Raw genomic sequence first — 10,293 nt, 5'->3', positions numbered from 1 at the left:
ACAACAACTCAAGCACCTTGCTCATCTTGCTTGTACACTGGTCATAAGATTTCTGGTTGGCAACTACTCACTGTCAACACAAATCTTACTAGTTGACATCCTTTCCTTATCAGTGATAGACTGTACCGATAACCTATCCATTTCATCCACACAAGTCAAACACTAACTTGTGTACCAGTGACTCCAGTGATCATTCCTCTGAATGCCATTATCCTCCTTACCGGTGACCTACAACACTAGTTGACATCAATGATTGGACATCAATTGTATTCCCATACCAGTTGTCCTTCTATACTGGTTGACATCAATAACAACACAATGCCAACACATAACCATCCATTAATTTAATTTAATATTAATAAACCATATAAATCAATTAATTAATAATCTAATTGATAATCACAATTCCACAAGACATCCCAACATAGGGATCACATAAAATATCACACGATGCCTAACAAGGCAATTCTGGCCAAGACACAAGACTAACAAGGTACCAACTAAACTTAGAGTGTGTGGTAGGGTCTCATGTCACCTTCAATCGACTTGCCATTGGGATTAAAAACATGCTCAGACCTTTGGAACCAAGTGGAGTCGATGTATAGTACCTACAATCCCACGCAACACCAATGTCTATACAACAACATATACATTGCATATAACATAAAATAATCAGACAAGTGAAAGAGATTTACAACATCATGCCTCGCTCATAAATGGGTGGTATAATTGTGTCTCTTTCATGAATACAATTAAAATACAATCATGGCAACCATGACATCCCCAATAATATCATCATCTCTCATAAAGTTTAAAGTAGGGTTAACACATAATATGATCTCATTATAAGTAGGTATTAACCTCACACATATATAAAGAGTGCATATAGATAATCAAGCATATTTCTATCAACATAAAAGTCCTGAATGTATCATCATCGATATAAACCATAATGTATCCACTGTTTATATGAAATTTCTAGCATCAACTATAAGCATCCAAAATATAAATAGATCCATAATAATCCATTAATGGCATCATAAAAAAGTCTCAACTAAGTCCATAAAGTCTATCAATGCATAAAAGGAAAGATGAATCAGGGAGGGGTACTACATCCTCCCCTCTTTGCCCATGCTTACTCTTGGAAGCCTGAGAATAAATAGGGAAAAAGGTCTCTCATTTGCGCTACACCCTCCCAAGTCATCGAAGACTCATCATTTGGGTCCCATTAGACCCTTACCTATTCTATATCATGACCCTTGAGGGTCAGCCTCGATGCTCTAAAATGTGCACGAGCTCCAAAGAAAGTTGCTCATCCTCTACCTACAAGGCATTCCAATCCAAAATATGGGTCTCTATTATCACCAAAGTTTGCACCCTTGTTGAACACTAGTGCTCAACAACCTTGTGAAACATGGAAACAACCTCTAAGTGTAGGACTGTGTGCATGTGTGAGGTTGAATCTCCAGAGAAGGTTGACTTCCTTATCAATTAGGGTGTAGTGCTAGACCAACCCAACATTTGTAAAACCTATTCTAATGATTTGAGTGGAAAAGGGGAGAAGGAATTTTGAAAGGGAAATGTGATGTGATGCACCTATATTTAAATGGTCCTTTTCCCTACCTATAACTACACAAAACATCAACGAAGCAACCTAAAGCATACATAGATTCATGTCCTTAATCAGTCCCTAAGACATATATGAGATCAAGACATAATGTAGAACTGAGAGGAACCAAAATATTCATAGACAGGTCTTATAAGTAGAGTTGATACAACATATAAATCAAATAAAACCATTAATAACAAATTCATAACAAAGGCAAGGCAATTTTGTACAAGGTAAATAAACTTGAAAAGAGGTAAAAAGCTAACTTAATTGATGCAAAGGTAAGGTAAATTTGTAGTTGCACAAATCATAGAATTTTGTAAGAGAAAAAAGGGAGATGATGTGTACAATATACTATAAAATTACCTTTATAGTTCAGGCATAACTCAGATAGAACCCTAGGTTCAAAAACCCTAACCAACTAGGGTTAGATTACAACAAAAAGAGAATCAGATCAGATGGTTGTGTATCTGAAAACATCTCTTAGAATAGGGAAAGAGCAACAATTCCTAAAAAAAGGGAGAATCCCTACATTGAATAGCGTTTGAATGTTCTCTGTCAAGCCCAAAAGGTCTTCAATCTGTAATAAATGAGCATGGGTGGCTTGAGAGAAGCATCTGTAGAGTCATGGTGGAGTAATGACATTCATCCTTTAATGAATTGAAAGTGGTTAGAAGGGATCTAATTTGATTTGGGCCACTGACAAGGTCATAAACTAATTTTTGACCTATTAAGTCAATAACTACCCTCGGGTATCAATTTGACTTTTAACGTCTATCTCCAGTTTAAATTCGGGCCATTAGACCCTCCCTATCGTGCATGGATGGATTACCAAGATCTCATAATGAAGTCTTCAAAACCCCCATAAAATAAGTTTAAAATAGGGTTGTTGATCTAGCTCTTTAGCGAAATTAGACGACCCTAATTAACTATTAAATCAGTTGGCCCCACAAGCCTCATCGCTATGTCACGAGGTGGACCCCACCAATGGTCTTCCTTGCCTCTCCTTCATATCAATCATCACAAAATTGCACAAAAGTAGAACAATCACCTGACTCTAGTTTTTCATCAAACAATGGTGACCACTTCTTTTCCTTGTGGAAGCATCACACATCGCAGTGTCACAAAAAAAAGGAAAATCCGAACAGGGAACAAAAGTTGAAGTTCCTGACCAACATGACAAAGTGATAAAAAAAAATTCTCGCTAGTCAGGAATCTTTAAGTGAAATGACCACCCCAACTAGTCAACAAAGGAAAATTAATAAGACCGAAAAAGGGTTTAAGACAAAAGCCTTATGGGTTTAGGGTTTTAACAGTGTATTTAGCTAGTAGGTTTTCTCAGATCAATTATCTACATGGCTAAGGTTGACATAAACATGGTCAAAAATTTTGGCAACTCAGGGGGTAGCAATCTTGCTTGGCATAAGACTAGAAGCCTGGGAGGAAATCCATTAGGAACAGAGTCAAGATTAAAACATGATAATAAACCTCCGCCCCTACAACTTGCAAAAGATCAAAATCTTTCCATTCTAGAGAGAGAAGCCCGTGCTCGTGCACTTCTTAGAAAAGAAGAAAATTATCTACAAAGGAAAAATCACCTTGATCTCGACCCTTAAGGTGGATTCCATTAACTGCAATGGAGAGGGCTTCACCATTAATACTAGATATGCAGAAATAATTTGCCTCTTTGCAGTTGGTGATGACATATGGGCCACTCCAAATTGCATCAAAGTTGGAGTGCCTACTTGGTTTAGCTCATTCAACATCCCATTTTAGGATGAGATCGCCAATCCTAAAAGTCCTAAAGGTGGCCTTCTTTTCAAAACTTCTTTTGACCTGTTTTTGATGGATATTGAGGGTCTGCATGGCCTTACTTCCGATTTCTTCCAGCTCCATCAACTTTGCATTTCTAACCATCATGGTGTCATTCTTTGAGAGCTCTAGATAGTGTGCTAAGTCAAGAGAGGGTAATTCAAGAGATAAGGGAAGCCTTTCTTCCCTTCTATATACTAACATGAAGGGTGAATTACCAATTGATCTCTTAGGTGTGATCCAGTCAGCCCATAGGGTTGTCCCTTCATATTCCAATACCTTTGATTATCATCTAAAGTCTTATTGATTATTATGATGAGGTTCTTATTAGTAGACTTAGCTAGGCCATTACCCTAGGGGGTAATAATTTGATGATGTCTTCAAACATATGTCATGCCTAACTGCCCATAAATTGATTTGAGCTCTGACAAAAGCCCTGGCATTGTCAGATAATGGTGGAAGGGGCACCAAATCTAGTTACAATTCTCTCTAGGAATTTAACCACTGAACCTTCAGTTGCATCCTTCAAGGAAACTACCTTTGTGCACCTTGTGAAGTAATATGTGGTGGCCAAAATCTAGTTATGGCCAATGCTTGACAAAGGATTGATTAGGCCAAAGAAATCTAGGCCCCACTGAGTAAAAGGTTGATAAGTTTGTATGAGATAGAGAGGAAGGGTGACCAATCTTTGTTTACCTGAGAAAAAAACACACTCCTTGCATTTTCTTACCCACCCGTGTGCATCTTTGAATAAGGAATGCCAATAATAGTCTGTCATGATTATTTTCACAATAGTGGTCTTTGTAGAAAAATGGCCACTAGAGGGGGCATCATGAAACTCTTCTAATAATTTGTTGACCTAATATTCTTTGATGCACCTCAGTAAGACTCTATTTAGGTCCCTTTTGAACAAAACACCATCCACAAATACATAGGGAATAGATTGAAGTCTGAAGTTCCTTCTCTTAGTTCTATCAAAACCAGGAGGGTAACTACCATCTCTTAAGAAGGTAGTCATGTTATCAAACTAATTGGTTTGTTCACATTCATTGTTGGTTAGTTGTTCCTTCTCTTGTAGCACAAGGGCAACCTTTGGGTCTTTTTCAAAATATGAAACAAACTATTCGTATAGGCCCTTGCCTCTTACCAACTTGTTAATTTTGATATTAGGATCATATTCAATGACCTTGGTGATCCATCTAGCCCTCTTCTCGCCAATATCCTTGTTTAGGAGGAAAGGAGCTAGACCTGTTTGTTAGATAAGATATGTCTAAACTTCTTTAATCCTCTAACCACTGTGATGACCTTCTTTTCCACGTAGTTGTACTTAAGTTCATAATCTTTTAGGCCCTCACTAAAAAACCAATGGGCTGCTCTAACTCATCATCATTTAACTGCGTTAAGACAACTGAGATACTTGCTCCTCCTCCCAAGGTATAGAGGATGAAGTTTTTGTCATAATTTGGATTCACCGAGGTAGGAGCCTGAGCAATTGCTTGTTTGATTTGTTCAAAACTATCCTTTCCCTCCCTGGTCCATCTAAAAGCTATATCCTTCTCCAACATGGATGTGAGAGGCTTAACCATAAAAGCCAGGTTTGGAATAAATCTTATTACAAAGTTGATCCTACCAAAGAAACTTTACAAACCCTTTTTGTGACTTGGGAGAGGAAGAAATAAAATGGCCTCCACCCTTTTTGGATCTATGGCCAAACCATCCTTTGATATAACGTGTCATAACAATTTGCCTTGATTGGTGACAAATACTCACTTATTAGGACTTAAGGACACACCATACCCTCTTTATTTTCTAAATACTTTCTCAAGGTGACCAAAATGATTAGTTGAATGCTTGGAGTACATAGTTCATCTAGGTATACCAACACAAACTCTGCTAATACTCCTTTGAATGCTATATCCATAGCTTTTTGGAAAGTGACACCTACATTGGTTAATCCAAAGGTCATTTTACAATAGGCATAGGTGCTCCATTTAGTAGTAAATGTAGTTTTAAATTGGTCTAATTCTTGTGTTGGCATGTTTGGCATAACTGATATAGATGGAGAATGATGACTGAACCGGTACAAGATTGTTTGAGATGACATTGTGATGAAGAGATTGAGATTACATTATGGATGACTTTGATCAGTTATTTATGTTATCATTGATGGCAAATAATGTTTATTCATGTCTACTAATATTTACTTATGTTGTATTGTGTCATCTAAATCTTTCGGTCTACCAGAGAGGGCTTACCAGTAAAAAATCAAGAAACTAAGAATCAGGACCTTAATCGGTAAATGAGGAAATGTTGTAATTGTATATGGCGATTGGAGATGATTGAGGCTTTGTGGTTTTGAATGTAGTTTTCTATCATTGTAACATGTATCTGACTAGAACTGCATCATGTCGTGACAATCGAAAGTTATGTTTATAATTTTTGTTAAGTTTTTGCCAGGGTTTAAAGACTGGTAAAAAATTCTCTTGACCTGTAATGATTTTTGGTTTGGTAGTGATCTACATCAAGTTCACATATTGACGATAATGTGACACAAATTGCATGATGTGTTTGAAAGATTTTTTGGTGTGTTTGGAGAGAGAATTTCTTGGGAATGTGCAAAGTGCTTAGCAGAATGAGCTAAAGGTTTAACTTTGTACCAGATCGACTTGTTGTGATGATTTATGATCATTCAACGACTGATATTAATTTGTAATTATTTGTAATGATCCATATGATGATCTATAATGAGTTGTAAAGATTAGTGATGATCTATGTAGTAATTCTTAGGGTTTTGATGCTGACCTAGTTGTAAAGGTTATTTATGCTGGTAAGGTTGATGTTTTGTAGTCTCAGTGATTTTAAGAAGTGTGTGAAGCTAAAACCAGGTGTGTGAGAAGATCTGCCAAAGTGATGTAGACTTAGAACTTAATTAGATCTGATCAAGCAAGTAGTTGAGTGCTATACACAGATCGTTCACTGTTGTTCTTTAACAGTTACAATAGCTAAAATCCCTTAATCGGGTAGGTCCTAATAGGCCTCACATTGTATATTCCCCTAACAGGGTGACTCAATATATGAGTTCTAAATCCTCTTGTGAGGTTGATCCTAACAGATCAAAGCTCCTAACAGGGCTGAGGTAAATCCCTTAATTGGGTGACTCCTAATAGGGTTTGCTCCTAACAAGGAATCATTATAAGCTTCTAACTGGGCTTGGATCCTAACAGGGCACATTCTGAAAGAGTGCAAAATATTTGTGGGTACCAATTCCCACCGTGGTTTTCCCCTATTTGGGTTTCCATGCGAAAATCATGATTTTCATATGGTGAATGTTTTTGATGTGATGGTTTGCTTTACTTCCAGTTTATGCATGGTTAATAAGCACTTAATGTGCAACATTGATATATCAGTTTAGCAGATGTTTATCAGTAGATACCGGTATTGGTAAATGACTCTAGTGTTGATCTATATTTAATTTGGTAAAATTTTTATGAGTCTGAGTTTCTGATTTCAAATTATTGTTAATACCGATTCACCCCCCTCTCAGTATTAACTGTATCCTCTAAGATTAACATCTTGGACTAAGATCTGATTGTATCCTGAATACCCATCCAAGAATGAAAATCTTTCTAAACCATTGACCTTAGCTAAGATATATTTCATATAAGGGAGGGGATAATGATCTTTAAGGGGGTCCCTAAAGTCTATAAATAACTTGATTTCCCCATTCTTCTTCCTAATTGAGACAAGGTTTTCTACCCAAGAAGAATGGTTTATTGGAAAGATTATCTTGGATAATTATTTTCTCATTAAGGGCTCAATCTTGGGGTTTATGGGTCTTTGCTTTTTCCTGACAGGCTTTGCGTTTGGATCTAGATCTATGGTATGTTGGGATAAACTAGAGTCAGACCCTTTCAGATCTTCATAAGTAAAATAAAATACATCATTATATTATTTACAAAGGTTGGTAAATAATTCTTGGTCTATTTTGGAACATACCCTTCCCAAGTTGAGAGCTTTCCCATCAGCCACTGAGATTGATTTTTAATTTCCTTTTCTTATGACTAGGTTCATATCCCTCTCTTTCATTCAATCATCCGAATTCAAAATCCCCTCCAAGGTGATTAACCCTTTGGGAAACTTGTTTAAATTGAGTTGCATGATCTGATCCCCATATTGGTTAAGTAGTAGAGGTTTATTATTGCCTAAGAACTTTGCCTCTTCTTATAGAAAGTTGACAATTTGCTGATCTGAATAAAAAACTTGCCAATTGACTTGATTGTCGAGCACAACAAGCCTAACCACAAGCTTGACATGTTGCTCTTTCGTGTTTGCAACATGAGCTTGTATTTCATGCTAAGCACCAACTACTACCAACCTATCAACATGTTTCTTCTAATTTCTGGGGACACTAAATATGTTGAAGGCTTCAAATCCTTCAATTAGGTCCCAAACCGTATGCTTGTAAGATTTAAGTAGGTTGTTCTTGGTTGTGCTCTAAGCTTTGACTTGATTGACAACCAAATCACTGTATCCATGTGCTCTTAAGGATTTTATCCCTCTTCTTTGTGTTGTTTGGAGACCTAAGATTAGTGCTTCATACTTAGCCTCATTGTTAGTGCAGCTAAAATGAAGCCTTATTGAATAATAATATTTTTCCTTGTTAGGAGAGTTGAGTTACACACTAGCCCCTAGACCATTCCTATTTCTTGAGCCATAATAAACATGTCCCACAATCCCTTGAAATTATTGCACTCCTTGGTGATATTGGGAATAAAGGTGCCTTCCTCATGAAAGTAATAAGTACCAAGACCTGAATCAGTGACCTCATCGATTGGGTCAAATTGAAAAGCATTATCCCACTCATCAAGAAAGTAGTCAGGGAACTCCTCCACAAGATTGGTAGGATATTTACCTGAGCCATCCTCTTTCTCATCATGGAGAGTACAATTAATATCCATGACGTACATCTGAAGCATATCCTTAAGAATTTGATTATCTCTCTCAGTCTGCCCATCTATCGATGATATGTTGAACTAAAGTTCAACTGAGCTCCCAAGTCATGTTGAAGAGAAGTGCATAGTATTGAAGTGAGCATTAGATCTTTATTTGATATAATTTGACATGAAATCCATGCAAACTCATGATATCCTTCATGAAAAATTGAGCCATTGTCGTTGTTGTGTAAGAAAATTGAATTGGAGAAAAGTGTGCCACCTTGGCCAGCCTATCAATGGTGATCGTGATAACATCATGATGATGAAAAGACATTGAAAAACCAACAATGAAGTCCATTTAAATGATATCCCATTTCTAATCTAGAACCAGGTTGGACTGCAACAAACCTGTGGGATGCCAATGCTCTGCCTTCACCTGTAGATACTCCAAACATTGAGACACAAAAATCCACTATATCTCACCTCATGTTAGACCAATGATACAACTATTGAAGGTTTGTGTGTATCTTCTTTACATCTGGATGTGCCAAGTAAGGTGCACGATGTGCCTCTGTCAAGATGAAAACACAAAGTCCATCTAAAGGTGGAACATAAATATGTCCCAAATGATGAAGAAGACCATATAACTTCAAATAATATCCTTCATATGTTCCCTCTAAAACTCTCCTTGAAGCAATATCTGCACTAACCTCCTGGTACCAAGCATCTGAAGGAAGCTCACTAAGAATTTGACTCCTCAAATCCATGCTGAGAGTCATTGTTGATAACTCATGGCTCCTATGGATCAACACATCTGTCAGAACAATCTCCTTTCCCTGTATGTACTTAAAATCAAAATCATACTCACAAAATAACTCCATCCATCGATGCTACCTGACATTTAGATTTGACTAAGTGAAGATATATTGCAAACTATGATGATCACTATGCAACTTGAACCAATCCTAAGAAGAAAATGCCTCCATCTAACTAAAGAATGAACAACTGCCGCGAACTTCAAGGCATGTGTGGGATAGATCAACTTTTGATCCTTGAGTTTGTGAGACTCATAGGCAATCACATGACCATCTTGCATAAGAACTTCTCCCAAACCTTCCAAAGAAGCATCAATACACAAAACAAAATCTCTCGTTGGATCTGATACTACTAAAATAGATGCACTAGTAAGACGTTCCTTAAGGATCTATAAAGTTGTCTCACACTGCTCTGACCAAACAAAATTCTTCCATTTCATTTGAAGAGAAGTAATAGGATGAGCTATCCTCGAAAATCCCTGAAAAAACTAATGATATTATCTTGCAAGGCCCATAAAACTATGAACTTTGCTCACATTAGCAAGTGCTGGTGAATCCACAATTGTCTAAATCTTAGAGGCATCCACTGCAATACCCTCTTCTAAAATAACATGGCCTAGATACTTCATCTCAGTTCGGAAAAACTCACACTTAGAAAAATTGACATACAACTAGTTCTCACAAAGACACTACAACACTTGCCTCATATGCTCCTCATGCCTCCTCCACAGTCTTGAAATATATCAATATATCATCAAGGAACATAAGAAAAAATCTATCAAGGTAAGTCCTGAATACTCCATTCATCAAACTCTTGAAAACTAAGGGTACATTAGTAAGCCCAAAGGGAACCATTGTAAATTCGTAATGTCCATAATGAGTGTGAAAAGTTGTTCGATGAATATCCACCTCATAAATCTATATTTGAATCAGATATATACATTAAAATACATCCAATAAAACTTGGGAAAATCAACATGGTATCAGAGCTTAGGCCTGTGAAGTTTAATTTGGAGGTTGGAGAGGGTTGGAGAATTCAGTTTTTTTAGAATTTTCAGTCTGAAATATGTCATTGTATGGCCCTTGGTTGGCCTCAAAATGAGGACTATAATATATAGATGGA

Source organism: Cryptomeria japonica, chromosome 1, assembly GCF_030272615.1.
Source record: "Cryptomeria japonica chromosome 1, Sugi_1.0, whole genome shotgun sequence".
NCBI classification, from domain to species: Eukaryota; Viridiplantae; Streptophyta; class Pinopsida; order Cupressales; family Cupressaceae; genus Cryptomeria; species Cryptomeria japonica.
The sequence above is the reverse complement of the archived record's forward strand: the minus strand, read 5'-3'. Positions refer to the sequence as shown.